The 25,465-nt window shown below is 41.7% G+C and overlaps 2 protein-coding genes across 2 annotated transcripts in view; both read right to left on the reverse strand.

Annotated features, from left to right (window-relative positions):
• The window catches only part of LOC311143910 (high-affinity choline transporter 1-like), a gene marked incomplete at both ends in the record, with an annotated part of 505,918 nt that extends 496,155 nt beyond the window's left edge, over positions 1–9,763 (reverse strand). The window contains one exon of the mRNA XM_084179786.1: positions 9,749–9,763. The remainder of the gene's footprint in view (positions 1–9,748) is intronic.
• LOC311143790 (ephrin type-A receptor 6-like) overlaps positions 1–25,465 on the reverse strand; it is a gene marked incomplete at both ends in the record, with an annotated part of 549,016 nt that overhangs the window by 458,569 nt on the left and 64,982 nt on the right. The window lies entirely within an intron of this gene.

Here is a 25,465-nt window from a genome sequence, read left to right on the forward strand (position 1 = left end):
GAAAACACACACACACAAACCAGTCCCTGCCAGTATGACATACAGTGAGATGTGAGGTGAGAGTAGTGTGATAACTCTTTCGGCATAGAGAAGACTTTAGGAATACCCATATGTTTTAAAGGATGCCTGGGTAAGGCCAAAATGCTTCCTCCAAAGGACCCTTCTATGGTTTAAAGTTTGTGAAAATCAAAAAAATCATGATCTTGTTTTGTTCTAGTTTCGTGAAGAATCCCCCTTATGACTCCATAATGTAGATGCAACATAGCAAAGCTTTAGCGCTTGCGCTGTAATATGAGTTTTAAAAGTATTTTAATTTCAATAACAATTTGCTTACATTAATTTATAAATATTGGAAAATAGAACATGAATATAGAAAAGATTTTAAAAAATATTTGCCTTTTTTTTTTAATATACATTGCTGAACATAATATACTCTATGGGCATATTAAAGTTCCAGAGTGGGATCTCTGCTAGTTTTAAAGTTATGGCCCATTGTATACAGAGAAATTGGCATAGTAGGCAATGTAACCAATCACAGCCCTCCTTTTACTTGTATCATTGCACATCCTGCAAATTACCAGCAGAGGGTGACCATTTTGAATCAATTTTCACATTCACTCTGTTGGTAATGATTACAAATTGGATCATAACTCTAAAAATAGAAGCGATCCCACTCTGGAACTTTGGTTTGTCCGTAGAGTATATTATGTTAAACAATATATTGACAAATATGCCATATCAAAAATGGAATGCTTTTAATATTCATGTTTATATTTATCAATATTCATAAATTGATGTAAGAATTTTGTTATTGAAATCAAAATACTACTCATATTACAGAGAAAGCAGTAAAGCTTCATATGACACCAATGTTAGCTTTGTAGCACATACAGATGAAACATTATGGAGTCTTAAAGCAGCAATCAGCAGTAGAAACAATAAGAAAGCATTTTGGTAAAACGCTGAGGGATGGGGCTGGAGAAATTACATTTTAGTCATTTAGCAGACGCTCTTATCCAGAGCGACTTACAGTTATTGAGTGCATACATTTTCCATACTGGCCCCCTGTGGGAAACGAACCCACAACCCTGGCGTTGCAAGACTCATGCTCTACCAACTGAGCTACTTTGTAACCACTTTCAAATTCATAGACAGAGCTACTGTATGGATGCAAGGACTGACCATCCATGATATCAACACTATAGTTTAAACCATGTTTTTAGGCTATATCGTGTTTGTATACATTTACTTTGAGTAAAACAAGCTTGTGTTTTGGTTTTGATGGTAGCTCATGAGGCATTTATAACTCATATTATTCAAGAATCAATTTGTATCTACAAATTCACAAATTGATCTAGCAACTGCTGATTGCTCCTTTAAATGAGGCCTGGGTAAGGCCAAAATGTCCCAAATAGTCCAACTTCAATTAATGATTTCTCAATTATGGTTTAAGATACAAATCTCATATATATGTCAACAATATTTCCTCCAAAGGACCCTTCTATGGATTACATTTTGTGAAAATCCCCCAAATCATGATCTTGTTTTGTTCTAGTTTCGTGAAGAATCCCCCATAAGGTTTAGATCAGCACGGCATCGAAGATGGGATGGAGGAGATGATGGAGGGATGGAAGACAGAAGGGATACTGGTGGCTCCAGGGGCCCTGGTACATCAAACAGTGACAGGCTGAGGGGCTGGAGGCCCTGGGATCCTGGCTGAGTCTACAGGGGTATGAGTATATGGGGGTCTAGAGGAGGCTGGCGGCTGACACCAGAAAGACAAGCCAAGACCTGGTTATTCTCTTGTCAATGTTTCATCCTCTGCAAATGTACAATTCCATAGAGGGGAATATTTAGGAAAAGTATGGCATTGATGTCCGGAGATGTTCATTGCATTGGGAGATACTTGGGGGAGACCTGGAATATGTGTTATTCTGTGATCTCATTCTGTGACCATGTTCTATCATCCATCTCCTCCATCTTCCTCTCCTCCTGTCCATCCTGTCCCTCTTCTCCTTCTCTTCCTCTTCCTGGAGACGACCCCATGCCCTCCTCTGGCGAAGTGTCCGTTGTGTGTGTGTGAGTGGTTGAGTGTGTGTGTGTGTGTGTGTGTGTGTGTGTGTGTATGTGTGTGTGTGTGTGTGTGTGTGTGTGTGTGTGTGTGTGTGTGTGTGTGTGTGTGTGTGTGTGTGTGTGTGAGAGAGAGAGAGAGAGAGAGAGGAGGCACAGGGGTGCTGTTATATATGTCTTCCCAAGTTTGGGAGACTGATGGAAGCTGGCTTCCGTGGCTGAAACTGATACCATCAGATTCCACTGTGGCCTGAGGACGACCGGAGCTGTGACATTTTGATGTCTCCTTCTGTCTGTGTGTGTGTGTGTGTTTGTGTGTGCATGTGCCTGCGTGCGTGTGAATGTGTGTGTGCCTGCATTCGTGCATATGTGTGTATGTGTGACATTTTGATGTCACAGCTGCCACAGTTGTACTTCTTAAGTTTCGAATTGGAGTAGCAGCCATAAATACTGACTGGACACTTGAACATTGGGACAGCTGGTTTTCCCATGCAGGGACATTCTTCACCTAATGGTTTTAGGGTCTTTAGTTGTTCCGTCTGAGGAAGACTACTGGTGACAAACGGGGAAGAGAGCAGAGATGCTGGAAAGCTCACGCTGAGCAGGAGAGAAGAAGAGAAGGATCTGGAATATATCATGGTGATGGGTGGCACATCATTGGCCTACTTCTACTCAGTGGCATTCAGTGGCATAAGCGACTTGCAATGTGGAAAAGGCATGGCGTCTGTCTGAGCATGATATCTGTATGGCAGTGCTCTTTGGGGTTATGAAAAGCTCTTTAAAATAATATTATTATATTTCCTTTATTGTATCTACAATGTAAAACTAATTCAAATTGTTTGCTAGGTTTACAGCACAGGCTACTGCTCCTTTGCTGTTCTAACACACCTTAGTCAGCTAAGTTCTGTTGAGCAGCTGATTAGTAGAATAATGCATGTTACAGCAGGGCTGGAGAAAAAACCTGCACACCCAGTATTTCACCAGGATAAGTTTTGGCCACCTTTGGCTTAAACAGTAGATCCAGTACCTGCGGCTGTGCAGTGGTGCAGACAGTGAGTGAGGGGGTGTTGGGTGGGTTAAGGTGTGAATTGTCTGGCTGTTGTTAATGGTGTGTGAGGATGCAGTCACACCTGCTCCCCTCATTTCATCAACACTCACACCTGGCCTGGGGACACACAGGTGACAGATGGGAATGACCGACGACAGACAGGCGATTGACAGGTGAGTAAAGGGTTTTAACCATTTCCATTACCAGTTCAGAGTACACTGTAATGGAAAACTGTAATTGATGTGGTAATTTTAGGTATTATCAAAAGTAAAACACTTTTACTGCAGCATATTGTAAAATGATGGTGCATTGTGGGAAATTGCTGTATTTCAAATGGTACTGTAATTCCACCACACTGAATTCAGTACCGTACCATATCTTTAGAGTGCCAAAAACCTTTTGACCACTAGTGGGTGCATGGTATTGTTGTTTCTGGCTCATTAACATATTTTGAGGCGTGCCTTATTAGAGGGTATATTTGTTGCACCCGTGAGTGGGAATGCTGTACCAATTTAACTCGTATGTGGTTGTAATGCCCCATCAAATTAAAATGTTTAGGGGACAGATTGAAGTGGCAACAAATCTTAAATGGTTTAATATTTAACAATGTGCTTTTGGTCTGTTTTGCCCTGTAGTCGCTGCCAATTTTAAAGCCTTTGCTAAGGCCTCTAGCGCAAGTGATATAAAACAAAAGATATTCATTAATATGCTCTAATGTATAAATATTTTACCTAGCAGCCAACCTGCTTGCACCCCTCCCTTGTAATTACAGTAAAATGCTGTAAAATACAAACCCCTCCCCTCAATGAATTTAATTAATTCATCCATTAGTTAATTAATTCCAATTACGGTTGCATTTACTTTCTTACAGTATAATACAGTACATTTTACGGTATTGTATTATGTGTCATTAAACTGTACTTGCCGTATTTTTATTACAGTTTCCACCGAGCTGTCAAATTCATGGCAACCCCTTTACAGTGTAGACCATAATGGCATATTCCCCTGAGACTGTTAGAATGGTCAACAATTCTGAAATACTAAGTCGGGAAAGAGGATTGTGTCCGTGTCTTTATTAAATTCTTTTTTTATGAGGATTGTGTCTGCTACCATGCTACTTTGGTCTGCTTTGTGTGTTTTGTTTGGTGTTGTGCTTTCCTCAGGCAGGTGTTGCATCAGACGTTCATGCCAAGAGAGAGAGAGAAAGGAGGGGAAAGAAATAGGGGGATAGAGATATACTGTAGCTCCCATGCACAAGTGACTGATTTAGATGTCCCTCTTCTCTCCTCTCCTTCAGGCCCTAGGCCCCTCTCTCCATCCCCTTGGGTGTCTCTGACAGTCAGCTCCTGTGACATCTGTTTGCCAACAACTCCCAGGCAAACACTGATCACTCACTCCTCTACTGTCCAAATATTTCAGACTTTCATATCAAACCTGAATCATTCTAACCACAACATCATTAATTCATACAGGCCATAAATGATTCTCCGAGATATGAGCTTCAGTCACGTAAGGCTAGTCTGGAGGCTGGGGCTGGTAGCCTACTGTACACAGAGAGAGAGAGAGAGAGAGAGAGAGAGAGAGAGAGAGAGAGAGAGAGAGAGAGAGAGAGAGAGAGAGAGAGAGAGAGAGAGAGAGAGAGAGAGAGAGAGAGAGAGAGAGAGAGAGAGAGAGAGAATAAGAGATATAGGTGAGGAAAGAGAGACTGTGAGAGACATACACAGAGAGACATACACAGAGAGACTTACACAGAGAGACAGAGATACAGAAAGACAGAGATCTGGGCTCTGTATGTTAATTACAGTAACAGTTACATATACAGGGGAATCCATTCCATCTCCTAATTTCTTTGTAAACTATACTGGACACAGTATAATTTACAGCCTTACTTTTTATCATTTGGTGCAAAAACCTTGCATTTATAGATGTAGTATAATACAACTGGTTTACCTGTTTGTAACAGAGATTCCATTTCACATCATTTCAATCCCAGGGAAGCTGCAAACACCAAATGTAGTGTGTTATCCAGTCAGCAGATGCTTTCCCTATCTGGACAGAGAATGACTTTATGAACATCCACCGGTTTTTATGTTTTTGTCTTTTTATTAATATTTTTCTGTCCATTTGTGGTAAAGACAATAGAGACAGAGAAAAGCCCTGACTGGAAACCCTACTGTTTAATTCTGTTGTTCTTTATAAAACGTCCTTGATCTCATGTCCTTTATATTAATCAAAGAAAGTACCCCCTGTTACACTACATTGGAAATAACTGTTTTAAAATGTATTTGAATTGAGACCCAACTGGCTGGTGAAAAACACAGACATTTCCTCTGGAATATTTAACCAAATGATCTGCAGTAAGCATTTTTCTAAAGTAATTATCTTTTAATGACCCCCATAAATTCTATTTCTTACTCTGTCTTTCAGATCCTTCTCTGTATTTCTTTTTAACAATCACGGTCAAATTATAATGAGTGAAAGAACATTTAGGAAAAAAAATATTTATTTATTCTCCTTTGATCAAACTTAGCTGTTGATGGAGATGCCTAAGGCAATTTCACTCAAAACCCAGTAACACAAAACAGACACTTACATGAAACAAGAAACATTGCTTTAGTTATTTATTGAAATATTAAGGTAAATAATATAATTAAATAATATTATTTCATAAAATTATGTTTACCTGTGTAAATTCTAAATTCTCTCTCCATTTTCATTTTACAACCCCCTGTTTGAAACTCTTATCCTGTGAGCAGTGTTCTTTTTACTGGTGTGAACCAGCAGCCTGTTTATGTTGTGTGGTGAGGGATATGTCATGTTAGGAGATAGCTATGTTTGTTGTTAAAAACCCTTCTAGTCTCACCACACTGACATGAAAGCCTTTTCCCAGCCAGGGGTCTGAGTGCAGGGTCAGGGCTCCAGGTTAGAATTAGAGGGGGACTGGGGACTGGAGAGTCCCACACACCACCAAGGGTTGAAACCGCAACACTGGATTCTACTTTGTCAGCTTGTGTGGATAATAGTAGTCATAAAAACAACAATCATAATTGTAATATTAAATGGCAAAATAAAATATAAAAAAGTGGGATATGTTGTCTGAGTTGTTTAGTGTTGTAATCCTTTGATATAGCAAGACTGGTGTACTTGATCTTTTGTAGGGAAAACCTTATATAAAGCATGAAGATATCATTTTTTCCACAATCACTTCAGTACGTGTTCTTTTGTAAAATTAATTCTCTCTTGTTAAGTCCTATCTATAAATGAAATTCCAGTCTGTCTGCTTTGAATATCCATCTTAATGGAAGGGACAAATGACACGAGTCATTTGTGAGTACAGGCCATTTGCAGGAATGGTTTGTTCAATCACAGCTCCAACAGATTCATTTCATTTTAATAGTATTCCTATCCTTCGTGTATGAGAGGAGAGACGTACCAATCTCACTTGCATCATCCCATTTATCACAACAATCATTGTATGGAAATGCCATTACATTATATTACATTACACCAAAAAATACATTTAGACACACAAAAGGCTCAAGGTTATGTATCTGTAACGAACGCAATCAGGGCTTCTGTGTGTCTGTGCGTGTTTGTGTGTGTGTGTTTGTGTGTGTGCACGTTTCTGTGTGTGTGGAAATGTGTGTGTGTGCTTGAGTGTGCGGTGTGTACTTGTGTGTGTGTGTGTACATGTACACTACCAGTCAAAACTTTGGACACACCTACTCATTCAAGGGTTGTTCTTTATTTTGTAAAAATTTTACATTGTAGAATAATAGTGAAGACATCAAAACTATGAAATAACACATATGGAATCATGTAGTAACCAAAAAAGTGTTAAACAAATCAAAATATATTTTATATTTGACATTCTTCAAATAGCCACCCTTTGCCTTGATGACGGCTTTGCACACTCTTGGCATTCTCTCAACCAGCTTCATGAGGTAGTCACCTGGAATGCATTTCAATTAACAGGTATGCCTTCTTAAAAGTTAATTTGTGGAATTTCTTTCCTTCTTAATGTGTTTGAGCCAAGCAGTTGTGTTCTGAAAAAGTAGGGGGGGGGTATACAGAAGATAGTTCTATTTGGTAAAAGACCAAGTCCTTATTATGGCAAGAACAGCTCAAATAAGCAAAGAGAAACGACAGTCCATCATTACTTTAAGACATGAAGGTCAGTCAATACGGAACATTTCAAGAACTTTGAAAGTTTCTTCAAGTGCAGTCGCAAAAACCATCAAGTGCTCTGATGAAACTGGCTCTCATGAGGACTGCCACAGGAATGGAAGACCCAGAGTTACCTTTGCTGTAGAGGATAAGTTCATTAGAGTTACCAGCCTCAGAAATTGCAGCCCAAATAAATGCTTCACAGAGTTCAAGTCACAGACACATCTCAAAATCAACTGTTCAGAGGGGATTGTGTGAATCAGGCCTTCGTGGTCAAATTGCTGCAAAGAAACCACACTAAAGGACACCAATAATAAGAAGAGACCTGCTAGGGCCAAGAAACACGAGCAATGGACATTAGACCAGTGGAAATGTATCCTTTGGTCTGGAGTCCAAATTGGAGATTTCTGGTTCCAAACCGCTGTGTCTTTGTGAGACATGGTGTGGGTGAACGGATGATCTCTGCATGTGTGGTTCCCACCGTAAAGCATGGAGGAAAAGGTGTTATGGTGTGGGGGTACTTTGCTGGTGACACTGTCTGTGATTTATTTAGAATTCAAGGCTCACTTAACCAGCATGGCTACCACAGCATTCTGCAGCAATACGCCATCCCATTTGGTTTGGGCTTAGTGGGACTATCATTTGTTTTTCAACAGGACAATGACCCAACACTCCTCCAGGCTGTGTAAGGGCTATTTTACCAAGAAGGAGAGTGATGGAGTGCTGCATCAGATGACCTGGCCTCCACAATCCCCCGACCTCAACCCAATTGAGATGGTTTGGGATGAGTTGGACGGCAGAGTGAAGGAAAAGCAGCCAACAAGTGCTAAGAATATGTGGGAACTCCTTCAAGACTGTTGGAAAAGCATTCTAGGTGAAGCTGGTTGAGAGAATGCCAAGAGTGTGCAAATCCGTCATCAAGGCAAAGGGTGGCTATTTGAAGAATGTCAAAATAAAATATATTTTGATTTGTTTAAAACTTTTTTGGTTACTACATGATTCCATATGTGTTATTTCATAGTTTTGATGTCTTCACTATTATTCTACAACGTAAAAAATAAAGAAAATAAAGAAAATCCCTTGAATGAGTAGGTGTGTCCAAACTTTTGACTGGTACTGTATGTATTTGAATACAACATAAATTACTTCCCTGGGTTGTTTGATTGTATTATTGTTAGAGAAGTGACAGGACAGTTAGAGGTTCTCATCCGTGAAGAATGCCTCTGTGTGTCTAACCTGGGATGATGGATCGAGTCGTTACGGTTATGGTGCTCTATCAGCAGAGCTGATAGCTATCAGAGGATGGAGGATTTGTTTCCCATTAACTCTCTCTCTCTCTCTCTCTCTCTCTCTCTCTCTCTCTCTCTCTCTCTCTCTCTCTCTCTCTCTCTCTATCTCTCTCTCTCTCTCTCTCTCTCTCTCTCACACTCTCTCTCTCTCTCTCTCTCTCTCTCTCTCTCTCTCTCTCTCTCTCTCTCTCTCTCTCACACTCTCTCACTCTCCTCTCTCTCTCTCTCTCTCTCCTCTCTCTCTCTCTCTCTCTCTCTCTCTCTCTCACTCTCCTCTCTCTCTCTCTCTCTCTCTCTCTCTCTCTCTCTCTCTCTCTCTCTCTCTCTCTCTCTCTCTCTCTCTCTCTCTCTCTCTCTCTCTCTCTCTCTCTCCCTCTCTCTCTGCGCACCCAGTGTTTATAAAAAAAAATAGAGCATGCAACATTCAAAATTCAAGTATGAGTCTTCTAGCGCCCTATCCTAATTTTCGAACTTCAACAAAAATATTTATTTTGATACATTTAACAAAAGTTACTTTATAAAAGTTAAGAAATAAAACAAACATAAATACTACCTTTGATAGTGTTTCCCATCTGTATTGTTTCATAGAGTCAGATGTGTGTGCAAAAAAAGCTTCCGTTCCTTTGTGTGGATTATCTAGGATGCTGTGTTTTACATATTTTGCTAGAATGTGTTGTAACTCTTAGTGTGACTATATTCCTCTTACAGCAGCAGTGCTGAAATAACCCAATGGCATGGTGTTACATCAGATCGATCCTCCCCAAAGCCCCTTGGTAATCTCACAGCTTCCTGGGTGTTGAGACACATTTGTTGTCTAACCGGTTTGGAACCCCGGTATTAGTTTTCCTCTATTAGACACAGAACTCCAGCCGAGCCCTGACGATTGGCTGGGAAGGTTGTGTGTGTGGTGTGTGTATGTGTGTGTGTGTTTGTGGTGATGAGCTGAGGAGGTTATTGACCGAGAGGCGCTCCACTGCTAATGATCTCCACAGGGAGAATAATCCGACACTCTTCTCACACAATCACACACACATGCGCGAACACACACATGAACACACACCAAACAAACATACACACCGAACAAACACACACACACACACACACACACACACACACACACACACACACACACACACACACACACACACACACACACACACACACACACACACACACACACACACACACACACACACACAGCAGGGTGCACAGTGTTATGATTGATCACTAACGGTGTGGTTCAGAAATCAAGAGGGGTTTTAGGCTGGGATCTAATATAGCCTTAGAGAATAATATCACGGTCCTCGTTGACCGTCACTATTACACACCAGCACTAGAGCCGTGTGAATTTAGACTGGCTTCTTAACACTCGCCCCATAAACTGTTTTATAAGGGAATATTGGAGATGGAAATACTGCATGCAAGGTATTTTCTGAGAATAATTGGGGGTGTTTGAGTGCTAATCAAGCAGAATGGTTCTGGAAAGACTCTCACAACACAATCCTCTTCTCCTACAGTTTGATCTCAAAGTTAACAATGAGAGGACAAGAGAGACAGCTTTCACCTGATGTATAACTTTATGCGGTCAACTATTATGGATATGACATTAATACAAATAGAGCAGAACTCAGGTGCTAAAGAGGGAGATAGCCTTTCTCAGAACAACTACATGAGAAAGTGAAATAATACATTATAATACATCTCAGATTAGCCTGCCCCCATTCCCATGCAGAGGCCGAGGGCCCTTTAATTGAAAATGGAAATTTCTCTATTTGAATCGTGATTATCATAGCAGGTGGAGGGCAATTAAAATAAATGAATAGTGAACCTCCTTTGTCCGTACATTCCTGAACGCTTCAGGCACATTAATACACATGAATACTCCCCTTCATCTGAAAACCTCTCCTGATGCTGAGATTACATTTTAAATTCAGCCTACATTCAAAGGGAAGGAACTAATCATCTCCGTGTGTGTGTGTGTATGTGTATGTGTGTCTGTGTTTGGGGTCAGGAAGAGAGGATGGTTTACATTGGACCTGCAGAGAACAGCTGAAAATGTAGAGAAAACTCAGACCCACAACTCAATACAGTAATAATCTATCATACGGCGCATAGGAGTGACGCTCAGATCATACATCATTACACCGCCTGACACAAACACAAACACACACACACACACACTTACTCCTTAGCTTGCTTACTTGAATGCCCTATATTCTGACGGGCGGTGGGCTGTGGTGTCAGGAAGTGGTACACACAGTAAGGAGGAGGATGTTCTCCTGGCTGAAGTTTACCTGGAACATCTCTATTGTTAACCCACCTGACCACCAGACAGCTGAGTCTGACACAATGTACTGTATGGATTCATCATGTTGGAACATTATTAAGCTTTCAGAGAAGAGTGACTGATAAAACTCTGTTACAAATGTGATCCATTACTATAATTTTGATCAGATGAGATTGAGAATAGATCAATCAAATCAAATGTTATTCATCACATGCTTCATAAACAACAGGTGTGGTCCTCTGTAGCTCAGCTGGTAGAGCACGGCGCTTGTAACGCCAAGGTAGTGGGTTCGATCCCCGGGACCACCCATACACAAAAAATGTATGCACGCATGACTGTAAGTCGCTTTGGATAAAAGCGTCTGCTAAATGGCATATTATTATTATTTATTATTATAGACTAACAGTGAAATGCTTAATTACGGGTCATTCCCAACAATGCAGAGAGAAAGAAAATAGAGAAATAATAGAAAAGTAATAACACGTAATAATAAAAGTAATAATAAATACACAATGAGTAACGATAACTTGGCTATATACCAGTACCAGTACAGAGTCGATGTGCAGGAGTACGAGATAATTCAGGTAGATACAGTGCCTTCAGAAAGTATTCACAAGCCTTGACCTTTTCCACATTTTGTTGTGTTACAGTCTGAGTTTAAAATGGATTACATTTAGATTTTGTGCCACTGGCCTACACTCAATACTAGATAATGTCAAAGTTGAATATTTTTTTTTTTTAATGTTTATAAAAAAGTAATATGAAAAGATGAAATGTCTTGAGTCAAAAAGTATTCAACCCCTTTGTTGTGGCAAGCCGAAATAAGTTCAAGAGGAAAAATATGCTTAACGAGTCACATAATCAGTTGCATGGACTCACTCTGTGTGTAATAATAATGTTTAACATGATTTTGGAATTACTACCTCATCTCTGTACCCCACACATACAATTATCTGTAAGGTCCCTCAGTCAACAACGAAGACCGGGGAGGTTTTCCAATGCCTCACAAAGAAGGGCACCTATTGGTAGATGGGTAAAAGAAAAGCAGACATTGAATATCCCTTTGAGCATGGTGAAGTTATTAATTACAGTGCATTCGTAAGTATTCAGACCCCTTCCCTTTTTCCACATTTTGTTACGTTACAGCCTTATTCTAAAATTGATTAAATAATAATTTTTCCTCATCAATCTACACACAATACCCCATAATGACAAAGCAAAAACAGGTTTTTAGAAATGTTTCCAAATTTGTAAAGAAAATAATAATATCACATTTACATAAGCATTCAGACCCTTTACTCAGTACTTTGTTGAAGCACCTTTGACAGTGATTAGAGCCTCGAGTCCTCTTGGGTACGACGCTACACCTGTATTTGGGGAGTTTTTCCCATTCTTCTCTGCACATCCTCTCAAGCTCTGTCAGGTTGGATGGGGAGCGTCGCTGCACAGCTATTTTCAGGTCTCTCCAGATATGTTCGATCGGGTTCAAGTTCGGGCTCTGGCTGGGCCACTCCTACACATTCAGAGACTTGTTCCGAAGCCACTCCCGTGTTGTCTTGGCTGAGTGCTTAGGGTCGTTGTCCTGTTGGAAGGTGAACCTTCGCCCCAGTCTGAGGTCCTGAGCGCTCTGGAGCAGGTTTTCATCAACGATCTCTCTGTACTTTGCTCTGTTCATCTTTCCCTCGATCCTGACTAGTGTAGTATATTCCCACAGCATGATGCTGCCACCACCATGCTTCACCGTAGGGATGGTGCCAGGTTTCCTCCAGATGTGACGCTTGACATTCAGGCCAAAGAGTTCAATCTTGGTTTCATCAGACCAGAGAATCTTGTTTCTCATGGTCTGAGAGTCCTTTAGGTGCCTTTTGGCAAACTCAAAGCGGGCTGTCATGTGCCTTTTACTGAGGAGTGGCTTCCGTCTGGCCTCTACCATAAAGGCCTGATTGGTGGAGTGCAGCAGAGATGGTTGTCCTTCTGGAAGGTTCTCCCATCTCCACAGAGGAACTCTGGGGCTCTGTCAGAGTGACCATCGGGTTCTTGTTCACCTCCCTGACCAAGGCCCTTCTCCCCCAATTGCTCAGTTTGGACAGGTAGCCAGCTCTAGGAAGAGTCTTGGTGGATCCAAACTTCTTCCATTTAAGAATGATGGCGGCCACTGTGTTCTTGGGGACCTTCAATGCTGCAGACATTTATTGATACCCTTCCCGAGATCTGTGCCTCGACACAATCCTGTCTTGGAGCTCTACTGACAATTCCTTTGACCTCATGGCTTGGTTTTTGCTCTGACATGCACTGTCAACTGTGGGACCTTATATAGACAGGAGTGTGCCTTTCCAAATCATGTCCAATCAATTGAATTTACCACAGGTGGACTCCAATCAAGTTGTAGAAACAGCTCAAGGATGATCAATGGAAACAGGATGCACCTGAGCTCAATTTTGAGTCTCATGGCAAAGGGTCTGAATACTTCTTGAAATTAGGCATTCCTTTTTTCATTTTTTTTTTTTCAAAGATTTCAAACCTGTTTTTGCTTTGTCATTAAGGGGTATTGTGTGTAGATTCATGAGAAAAACAATTATTTAATCAATTTTAGAATAAGGCTGTAACGTAATAAAATGTTTAACAAGTCAAGGGGTCTGAATACTTTCCGAATCCACTGTAAATTAGATATTTCCGTATTTCATTTTCAATGCATTTGCAAAAATTTCAAAAACATGTTTTCACTTTGTCATTATGGGGTATTGTGTGTAGATGGGTGTTTTAAAAATATATTTAATTCAGGCTGTAACACAACAAAATGTGGAATAAGTCGAGGGCACTGGTTGTACATACTGTATAACTAGGAAAAAAGTGACTAAGCAACAGGATAGATAATAAACAGTAGCAGCAGCGTATGTGATGAGTAAAAAAAAGTGAGTGTGAAAAGGGTCAATACAGATAGTCCGGGTAGCTATTTGGTTAACTATTTTACTAACTATTTAACAGTCTATTGGCTTGGAGGTAGAAGCTGTTCAGGGTCCTGTTGGTTCCAGAGTTGTTGCATCGGTACCGGTTGTCGTGCAGTAGCAGAGAGAACAGTCTTGGGTGTCTATGACATGGGTGGCTGGAGTCTTTAACAATTTTTAGGGCCTTCCTCTGACACTGCCTGGTATAGAGGTCCTGGATGGCAGGGAGCTCAGCCCCAGTGATGTACTGGGCCGTACGCACTACCCTCTGTAGCATCTTGCTGACGGATGCCAAGCAGTTGCCATACCAAGCGGTGATGCAGCCAGTCAAGAAACTCTCAATGGTGCAGTTGTATAACTTTTTGAGGATATGAGGGCCCATGCCAAATATTTTCAGCCTCCTGAGAGGGAAGAGGCGTTGTTGTGTCCTCTTCACGAATGTGTTGGTGTGTGGACCATGATAGATCCTTAGTGATATTGACACCGAGGAACATGAAGCTCTCGACCCGGTCCACTACAGCCCCGTCGATGTGAATGGGGGCGTGATTGGCCCTCTGTTTCCTGTAATCCACGATCAGCTCCTTTGTCTTGCTGACGTTGAGGGAGAGGTTGTTGTCATGGCACCACACTGCCAGGTGTCTGACATCCTCCCTATAGGCTGTCTCATCGATGTCGGTGATAAAGCCTATCACCGTTGTGCCTTCAGCAAACTTAATGATGGTGTTGGAGTCGTGTGCGGCCACGCAGTCATGGGTGAACAGGGAGTAAAACAGGGGACGAAGCACGCATCCCTGAGGGACCCCCGTGTTGAGGATCAGCGTGGCGTATGTGTTGTTGCCTACACTCATCACCCGGGGGTGACCAGTCAGGAAGTCCAGGATCCAGTTGCAGAGGGAGGTGTTCAGTCCCAGGGTCCTTAGCTTAGTGATGAGCTTGGAGGGCACTATGGTGTTGAACGCTGAGCTGTAGTCAATGAACAGTATTCTCACATAGGTGTACCTCTTGTCCAGGTGGGAGAGGGCAGTGTGGAGTGCAATAGAGATTGCGTCATCTGTGGATCTGTTGGGGCTGTATGCGAATTGGAGTGGGTCCAGGGTGTCTGGGATGATGGTGTGAGCTTTTCATGGCTACAGATGTGCGTGCTATGGGGCGATAGTCATTTAGGTTACCTTGGCGTTCTTGGGCACAGGGACTATGGTGGTCTGCTTGAAACATGTAGGTATTACAGACTGGGTCAGGGATAGGTTGAAAATGTCAGTGAAGACACTTGCCAGCTGGTGCATGCTCTGAGCCCTGCGGCCTTGTGAATGTTAACCTGTTTAAAGGTCTTACTCACATCTGCTACAGAGAGCGTGATCACACAGTCGTCCAGAACAGCTGGTGCTCTCATACATGGTTCAATGTTGCTTGCCTCAAGGTGAGCATAGTAGGCATTTAGCACATCTGTTATGCTCATGTCACTGGGCAGCTAGCGGCTGGGTTTCCTTTCGTAATCCGTGACAATTTGCAAGCCCTGCAACATCCGACGAGCGCCAGAGCTGGCGTGGTAGGATTCGATCTTAGTCCTGTTTTGACACTTTGCCTGTTTGATGGCTCGTCGGAGGTCGTACCAAAATGTGTGTCCCGCTCCTTGAAAGTGGCAGCTCTAGCCTTTAGCTCAGTGCGGATGTTGCCTGTAATCCATGGCTTCTGATTGGAATATTTACGTACGGTCACTGCACTAATTAATGAAGCCAGTGACTGATGTGATAAACTCCTCAATGCCATAGGATGAATCCCAGAATATATTCCAGTCTGTGCTAGCGAAACAATCCTTAGCATCTGCTTCATTGGACCACTGCAGTATTGGGTACGTCACTGGTACTTCCTGTTTGAGTTTTTGCTTGAAAGCAGGAATCAGGAGGATAGGTCAGATTTGCCAAATGGAGGGTGAGGGATTGTACGTGGTCCTCTGTAGCTCAATTGGTAGAGCATGGCGCTTGTAACGCCAGGGTAGTGGGTTCGATCCCCGGGACCACCCATACATAAAAATGTATGCACACATGACTGTAAGTCGCTTTGGATAAAAGCGTCTGCTAAATGGCATATTATTATTATATTATTACGTTCAGTGATTGTTTGTTCGCCAATAGAACGGAGGATAGAGGTGGTTTATCTACTCGCCAACGTAGTTTCGTCTGGGTGCCCCGCACGTCGGCCTCTCTTGCACCGTCTCTTTCTCTTCCGAGTCTCTGGGATTAGGGCCTGGTCAGGGGTGAACAGAATGTCCTGCGCCTCCGACTCGTTGAAGTATACATTTTCATCCAAATCCAGGTTAGTGATCGCTGTTCTGATGTCCAGGAGCTCTTTTCGGTCATAAGAAACGATGGCAGAAACATTATGTACAAAAAAAGTTAAGACCAGCGCAAAGAAACCCACACAAAATAGCAGAATTGGTCAGGAGCCCATAAAACGGCAGCTATCCATTCCAGCGCCAGATTGTACTGTAAGTGTCCTACACTCTTACAGCAGATGTTCTCCTGATCTCCAGACTGAGGCCATGAGAGCTCAATCACTCTGTGGGTTTGTGTATGTAAACACAAACCAGACATATCAGCTGCACCCAGGAATTCTAGGAAGGACAGTAAACCCGAGAGAGACAATAAAATAGTGTATGAGAGTGTGTGTGACAGAGAGCATTCCAAGAGTGTCATGTTCACGATCTGGCAAGGCGTTTCCCCTCTTCTCCCCTCTCCCCCGTTTCTCCTCTTGTTTCCCCACTCCCTATGCCTCTGATGGTCTCTCTCCCCCTTTTCTCCTGGCCTCTCCCCCTCTCTGTCCAGCCCCTGGTTGATGGATGAGACACTAGTGGGAGCAGAGTGGGAGATGTGGGATATTGGATGCTGTCTTTGGAGTTCCATCGTATGTCATAAATTATGCGGGGGTGGATGTATTGAATAGCACGTCCCTTCCCTCTGTGTGTGTGTGGGTGCATGCGTGCATGCTTGGTGTGTGTGTGTGCATTATTGAATGGCACGTCTCCCCCTGCTCAGATTGCGTCCAGATGTCACTGTGTTTCAATTAAAGTCAAAGGCAGAGGAAGGTGTTTCATAAGATCCGAGTCTAACCAGCAGGTGCAGACTGATTGGACCTCTCAACTGTAGGCCGGATAGACGGACGGATGGATGGACAGACAGAGCGGAAGTGTCAAATGTCAGAGTGTGTGAGTGTGATATGACTATGTGAGTGTGTGTCTGGTGGTGCATCACATAGAAAAACTGTTATCCGGAATCAATACCAATATCATCAGTACACATGTCCTCGGTCAATATCACATGATAACAAACAATATCTCTGTATTGTCACAATCTGAAGGGTGACAGGACAACATCAACTTCTATCAACATTGTGAATGTTTGAATGGTAAACAGGCGTGGTTCTGTAATGGGTGGTGAGAATTTGAAGAAAAATAGTCATTACAGGATTATAGTCCCAAGTCATTTATCTGTGTATATTTGAATCCCGACCAATTATGATATCGGAGAATTTTATAAATAACCATTTTCTCGTGAAAGTACAGTGTTTTCAAAAAATGTCACAAGAAAAGGACATATTGATGATTTATGTTAGAGTTGTATCCAGTCACCCTCTACATCACAGTCATGCGCTGGAACACACTCCCTCAGCTGTTCATTACCAACTCTGTCCCTATGACTCTCACTCTGTCGCTCTCTCGCTCCATTTCAAAATGCGATAGAGAGTCCTCTCAGAGCGATGGAGAAAGAGAGGAGAGAGTAACAGAGAGAGAGAGAGAGAGTAACAGAGAGAGAGAGAGAGAGAGAGAGAGAGAGAGAGAGAGAGAGAGAGAGAGAGAGAGAGAGAGAGAGAGAGAGAGAGAGAGAGAGAGAGAGAGAGAGAGAGAGAGAGAGAGAGAGAGAGAGAGAGAGAGAGAGAGAGAGAGGGAGAGGGTGAGGAGTTGTCTCTCCCTCTGGTAGGATGATATAAAGTACAGTTGGTCGGCTCAGAGAAAACATCATAAATAACCAGGGATATTCCACTCAGCCTGTCACCCTACCATTCATAATGTGGGAATATCGTTTCCAGTACATATATCATATTGATGGAGCCATTTACAGTTTACACACACACAATCTTGCGCCGGAACACACACACACACACACACACACTTACACAGGAACACACACGTGTGTGTATGTGTGTGTTTGTGTCAGGTTTTGTGATGTTTTCCAAAGACATGAATTGCAGTCAACCTCATGTGTATCATCAATGTAACTGGTTTTCTTCAGTGAATCTTCCTCTGAGAACAGGTTAGGAGAAATGGAGCCTTGGAGACATGGCTTCCTGGCAGTTCATAAAGAGACACATTCACTTAATATTATAATAGAAGAGAGATGTCTTATTGTTCTGTATAAACGTCAACACTGGGCGTTACTGTATGCCTCTATGTTATGGCCGGGGAATGTAGGCTACAGTACAACAACACCCTTGTAGAGGAAACTTCACTACGTCTGATTGCTCTATAACTCTCTGTAAACGTTTCATATCATTCTCTATTGTTCATGTTTCAGTTTTTTCTATTGTACATACACACAGGCATGCACGCACAAGCATATACACACACACCTCTCTTCCCTTGATGATGATGTCAAATTAATTGAGATGCCCCCAGTGCTCCCAGTTCAACAACTCATTTTTAGCTCTCCCTCTGGCCACCTGCTTCCACACACAGGCACTCACACACACACACACACACACACACACACACACACACACACACACACACACACACACACACACACACACACACACACACACACACACACACACACACACACACACACACACACACACACACTTCCCACTGGGCACACCACATCATTTCAATGTGGAAATGTGGGTAATATTTGTTTGAGACCCAGTGGGAGATTTCAACCATTATTCACCCACTCAAAAAGACAGCCAGAAGTTTGTTGAATTCCCAATGTGTTATCACTATGCTTTCAACAATCTAAAGGCACAACCAAATTCCAATGGAAAAACATTGTCAGATTTTTGGCTTAGTTGTCATCTAAATGTGTTATCACTGCGCTTTCAACCTTTTAAAAGCATAACAACATTCAAATGGGAATACAATGCCAGATATTTTGTATTTATACAACAACTTGCTTCATCTAATAGCACAACCAAATGACCTGGATTGCAGTTGAGATTAAAGTGCAAGTGATCAATGCTGTTCAAGATCTCAATTGTAAAGATCTCCACAGAGCTGCTACCTTTGCATGCTATCTTGAACATGCATTCTTTCTATGATTACATAAGAAGACATTAGTTACAGTAGGCTAACCTCAATGTGGCCACGGATGTGTTAGTCATTTTAAGGTTGAATAAATACTGTTACATTAGTTTGTAAAATAGTCTTCACTTGAGGCTATTTACTGTATTCCAAAAATATTATTGAATTGTATTTGGTTGACAACGCAACCAAATATCAACAATTAAAGGATATCTAATGCTTGGATAGTTTAATCTGAGCCACTGGCTCAATCATGTTCTTTAACTTTTATTTGTGGTTTAGTTGGAGACATGAATCCAACAAATAATTTGCAAAAGTGACATTGAATTGTGTTTGGTTGTCAACAAATTCCAGTTAGTCTACAAATTAATATTTTATATGTTGGATTCACATCTCCATCTCAACAAAGAATCAAAGTTCAAGAATAGGACTTAATCTAATCAAACTTTATTTAAAGTTTTATTTGATTTATTCCCATTCTTTAACTTAGATTTTTGGTTGAGATGGAGAAGTGAATCCAACATATCAAATAGTATTTTGTAGACAAACTGGAATTTGTTGACAACCAAACACAATTCAATGTCACTTTTGCAAATGATTTGACAGACTAAGTCAGTGGCACAGGTGGAACTATCCAAGTAGAATATGCATCTCCTTCAAATGCTTATAGTTGGTTGCGTTGACAACCGAACACAATTCAATATCCAGTTTGTCTACAAATTAATAATTGATATGTTGGATTCACGTCTCCATCTCAACCAAAAATACAAGTTAAAGAATAGGACTAAATCTAATCAAATCAAACGTTAAATGCACTTTGAATAAAGTTTGATTTGATTTAGTCATATTCTTTAATTTTGATTTTTGGTTGAGATGGAGATGTGAATCCAACATATTAATGATTAACTTGAAGATTACATTTGAAACCAACCAAAGCTTGAAACCCTAAGCCTATATGTATAGTCTATTTTTAGTTGAACCCCAGGTTGAATTGAAAAAATAGCTGTTGATGACTTTGCAAATGCTATATAGGCCTAAATAGTATCACTGTTAAATCTACCCTTTAGAATTACTTCGATAGCAAATATATTTAGTTATTAAGAGGTCTCTCAATAATAATTATCATGATAGCACATAGTTGGCTTGGTTAAAACCTTGGATGGGAGACCAAATTAATAGCTGTAGATAGATCAACTCTCCAGTAGGAGGTGCTGCCCAGCCTATTGTTATTTTTTATAGTGGATATAACGTTGAAGATCTGAAATTGTTTCAATGGTACAAATTCAACATATTTTATACAAAGGTTTGTCTATGTTGAGAATTAGTTACAAGGATGACATAATCCTGTGATTGAAATTTCACCCTCAAAACAACAGGGTATTTAAGTTTATTATTTTTTTCAAATCCAATTCAGCGTCACAATACATTGACAAATTACTTTGAAACAACATTGATTCAACCAGTTTGTGCCTGGTGGGATGCATGGGGCTAGGTTAGGGCTCTCTGCAGGTAGGGGGTCTGTCAATGGCATGGACAATGGCTGCTAAGCTAGACAGGAGGGAGTGAAAGGGGGATTGAGAAAAAGAGGAAAGATGAAGAGATTTGGAGAGGTGTAGAGAGGAAGGTGCAAATGTGACATTTTTTGAGGTTATGAAGTGTTGGATTGTGTTTTGCACTTCCTTTGAGTGTCTGATCTTTCATCCATTCTCCATCCTACCTGCCCCTGTCTCATCCCCCTCACCACTTCTCCACTCCTATATGTATTTTATCCTGTAGACTACCCTAAACCTATAGCTGACCCTAACCCTGGATACATTGGTCTTAAATCTGTGTTGTTGTCTTCTCTGGAGGTAGAAAGTCCACAGTAGCTATTAGACCACAGCTGCTTTCTCTATAGTTGTTGTCCAGGGACTGGCATCCTCCTCTCTCTCTGATAACCACACCACTTAAGAACCCTCTTGTTTCTCTCCTTTATTTATACATGTCTCTCATCTCCACTCAGCCAAGTAGAGATGTGAGTGACAAACAGTGACTCTGCCAAACTCTAGAGGGCGCTACAGTGGCACAATCTTTTATAGAATTGAAGGGAGTCTCCAGTCAAGCGTTACAAATCAACTGATATTCTGTTGCTGTGATTTACAGAACCAGTCAAAAGTTTGGACACACCTACTCATTCAAGGGCTTTTCTTTATTTTTACTATTTTCTACATTGTAGAATAATAGTGAAGACATCAAAACTATGAAATAACACATATGGAATCATGTAGTAACCCAAAAAGTGTTAAACAAATCAAAATATATTTTATATTTGAGATTCTTCAAAGTAGCCACCCTTTGCCTTGATGACAACCTTGCACACTTTTGGTATTCTCTCAACCAGCTTCATGAAGAATGCTTTTCCAACAGTCTTGAAGGAGTTCCCACATATGCTGAGCACTTTTTGGCTGCTTTTCCTTCACTCTGCGGTCCAACTCATCCCAAACCATCTCAATTGGGTTGAGTTCGGGGGATTGTGGAGGCCAAGTCATCTGATGCAGCACTCCATCACTCTTCTTGGTCAAATAGCACTTACACAGCCTGGAGGTGTGTTTTGGGTCATTGTCCTGTTGAAAAATAAATTATAGTCCCACTAAGCCCAAACCAGATGGGATGGCGTATCGCTGCAGAATGCTGTGGTAGCCATGCTGGTTAAGTGTGCCTTGAATTCTAAATAAATCACTGACAGTGTCACCAGCAAAGCACCCCCACACCATCACTCCTCCTCTTCCATGCTTCACGGTGGGAACCACACATGCGGAGATAATCCATTCACCTACTCTGTGTCTCACAAAGACACGGCGGTTGGAACCAAATATCTCCAATTTGGACTCATCAGACCAAAGGACAGATTTCCAATGTCCATTGCTCGTGTTTCTTGGCCCAAGCAAGTCTCTTCTTATTATTAATGTCCTTTAGTAGTGGTTTCTTTGCAGCAATTCGACCATGAAGGCCTGATTCACCCAGTCTCCTCTGAACAGTTGATGTTGAGATGTGTCTGTTAACTTGAATTCTGTGAAGCATTTATTTGGGCAGCAATATGAGGTGCAGTTAACTCTAATGAACTTATCCTCTGAAGTAGAGGTAACTCTGGGTCTTCCTTTGCTGTGGCGGTCCTCATGAGAGCCAGTTTCATCATAGCGCTTGGTTTTTGCGACTGCACTTGAAGAAACTTTAAAAGTTCTTGACATTTTCCCGATTGACTAACCTTCATGTCTTAAAGTAATGATGGACTGTCGTTTCTCTTTGCTTATTTGAGCTGTTCTTGCCATAATATGGACTTGGTCTTTTACCAAACAGGGCTATCTTCTGTATACCCCCCCTACTTTGTCACAACACAACTGATTGGCTCAAACCATTAAGAAGGAAAGAAATTCCACAAAGTAACTTTTAAGAAGGCACACCTGTTAATTGAAATGCATTCCAGGTGACTACCTCATGAAGCTGGTTGAGAGAATGCCAAGAGTGTGCAAAGCTGTCATCAAGGCAAAGGGTGGCTATTTGAAGAATGTCAAATATAAAATATATTTTGATTTGTTTAACACTTTTTTGATTACTACATGATTCCATATGTGTTATTTCATAGTTTTGATGTCTTCACTATTATTCTACAATGTAGAAAAGAGTAAAAATAAAGAAAAACCCTTGAATGAGTAGGTGTGTCCAAACTTTTGACTGGTACTGTACATGGTAATGTACACAATGCTATTAATCACTGTTAGAGGTTAGGCTCACTAATATCCTCTCTACGTCCATGCATGCTAGGCTACATCTATCAACAGAGAATTAGCAACAAACTATAATGGATTTTCCAACAGCTAAAGGGGTCATTGTCATTCAAGCGTAACCCCCTTCTTTATGCAACCCTCACCCACTCTCTGCTCTCTTCTTTACCCGCATCTTCTATCATCCTCTGTTTTTTTCCTCTCCACCCTTCCATTCTTTTATTCTCCTACTTTCTACTCTCTTCTCCAAATGTCCCATTCATTCTGTTCTCCTGTGTCCTCCTCCTCTCCTCTCCCCTCCCTTCTTACCTCTCTTTCCCCCACCCTCTCCAGCTTGGCTGGGTTGTTATTGTGAGATTGATGGTCTCAATGAGGCATAAGGATTGCTATGGTGACCTGAGATGGCCCTGGGCTCACTCCAAATCAATCCATTATTCCATCACACCAATCCCTCTGCCTTTCTCTTTCTCTCTCCCTCTCTGTCTCTCTTTACCTCTCTTTTCTGCTTTTCTCTCCTCCCCTTACCTCCCCTACCCATACACCGCACCTCTCTCAACAACTTTCAGTTAATCAGGGGAGCCAGCTCTGCCATATTGAAACTCAATGTAAACAATTGAAGAAATTCTTCTTGCTTCTCTTGGTGCTGAAGAAATTGTAGCTTTACGTTTGTCTCTTTGTAATTCCTCTCTAGCCCCCAAACCCTTTACCTTGTTCCCATGTAGCACTAAGGATATCACAGAGCTCCCTTAGACCTGATGCAGGCAGAACTAAACAGGATCGGTGACTGGAGGGAAGTTAGTGATAATGGCTCTGGGGAGGGTATGTGTGTGTCATACACCTGCTGGTTTTTGTACGTGTGTGTGCGTGTGTGCGTGTGTGTGCGTGTGTGCACATGAGTGCATGCTGGTTTGTGAGTCTCATCTGCTGACTGTGAATTGGAGCCATCTAAACACAATCCCACTAATGAGAGAATGCAGCAGGATATGTTAATGAGGTGATTCAGGGTTCTTTATCATGGATGTTAAACTACAGAAATATCCCATTGATTTACAGAAAACAGTGGAGGTGCTATCTCTCTTTTTCTAGCTTTCTTTATTTCTCTCTCTCTCTCTTTCTCTCTCTCGCTCTCTCTCTCTCTCTCTCAACAACCTCTCCTTCAACGTCAGCAAGACAAAGGAGCTGATCGTGGACTACAGGAAACGGAGGGCCGAGCACGCCCCCATCCACATTGACAGGGCTGTAGTGGAGCAGGTCGAGAGCTTCAAGTTCCTCAGTGTCCACATCACTAAGTCATTATTATGATCCACACACACCAACACAGTCAAGAAGAAGGCACGACAACGCCTCTTCCCCTCAGATTCGGCATGGGCCCTCAGATTCTTAACCCTTAGCCTACAATTTCCACGTCCCTGCGGAAATCTAATTAACGTAATACAAAAATCCCCATCAAAATCTGTCTGTTTAAGCTAGAGATATGTGTCTCAATCCACCACATCCGCCGATATCGCCCTTCCGCATCCGCGGTGAAAGGTGGCAGAGCTAGACATCCCGAAAATCTGTCTTCTCACAAAAACATCTGTTTTGCACTAGGACGCCCACAAGTCTCACAAGACTCGTCTGAAGGTCCCCTGTACCAGTTAAAAAATAAATGGAAGTATATATGGAGATAGTTTAGTGACTGAAATAAGGGGATACATACATGTGAAAAAAACTAATAATAGTTTCCTGATCTTTCTTATATCTCTCAGATATAGGATAGACACGTCAGAACAATCTTCGTTTCGATTTTTTGGGGACTATCTGTTGTTCTATGTAGTGAATCTGTGATTCAATGTGTTTCTATTGACTAATAGCAGTCATACCAAATTCAATGTTTCATCCAATTTTTTTTTTATACCTTAAGGGGTCTTAGAATTCAAAATCAAATAGCTAAATGATCCTTGGTATGACCCCCCCCCCCCCCCCCCCCCCCCTGGCTTAGACAAGGCTTAGACTCTAGAGGGTTAAAAAAAGTTCTACAGCTGCACCATTGAGAGCATCATGACTGGCTGCATCACCGTTTGGTATGGCAACGGCTTGGCATCCGACGACAAGGCGCTACAGAGAGTAATGTGTACATCACTGGGGCCGAGCTCCCAGCCATTCAGAACCTCTATACCAGGCGGTGTCAGAGAAAGGCCTACATTTTACTCCAGCCACCCAAGTCCTAGACTGTTCTCTCTGCTACCGCAAGGCAAGCGGTACTAATGCAGCAAGCCTCGAACCAACAGGACCCTGAACAGCTTCTACCCACAAGCCATAAAACTGTTAAACAGTTCACAAATAGCTAACCCGAATATCTCCATTGACCCTTTTTGCACTAACTATTTGACTTACTGTTTATTATCTATCCTGTTGCCTAGTCACTTTATCCCTACCTATATGTACATACACTATGCATACAAAAGTGTGTGGACACCCCTTCAAATTAGTGGATTCGGCTATTTCAGCCACACCCGTTGTAGACAGGTGTATAAAATTGAGCACACCGCCATGCAATCTCCATAGACAAACATTAGCATTAGAATGGCCTTACTGAAGAGCTCAGTGACTTTCAACGTGGCAC

This window comes from Coregonus lavaretus (assembly GCF_964263955.1).
Source record: "Coregonus lavaretus genome assembly, chromosome: 16".
In the NCBI taxonomy this organism is placed as follows: Eukaryota; Metazoa; Chordata; class Actinopteri; order Salmoniformes; family Salmonidae; genus Coregonus; species Coregonus lavaretus.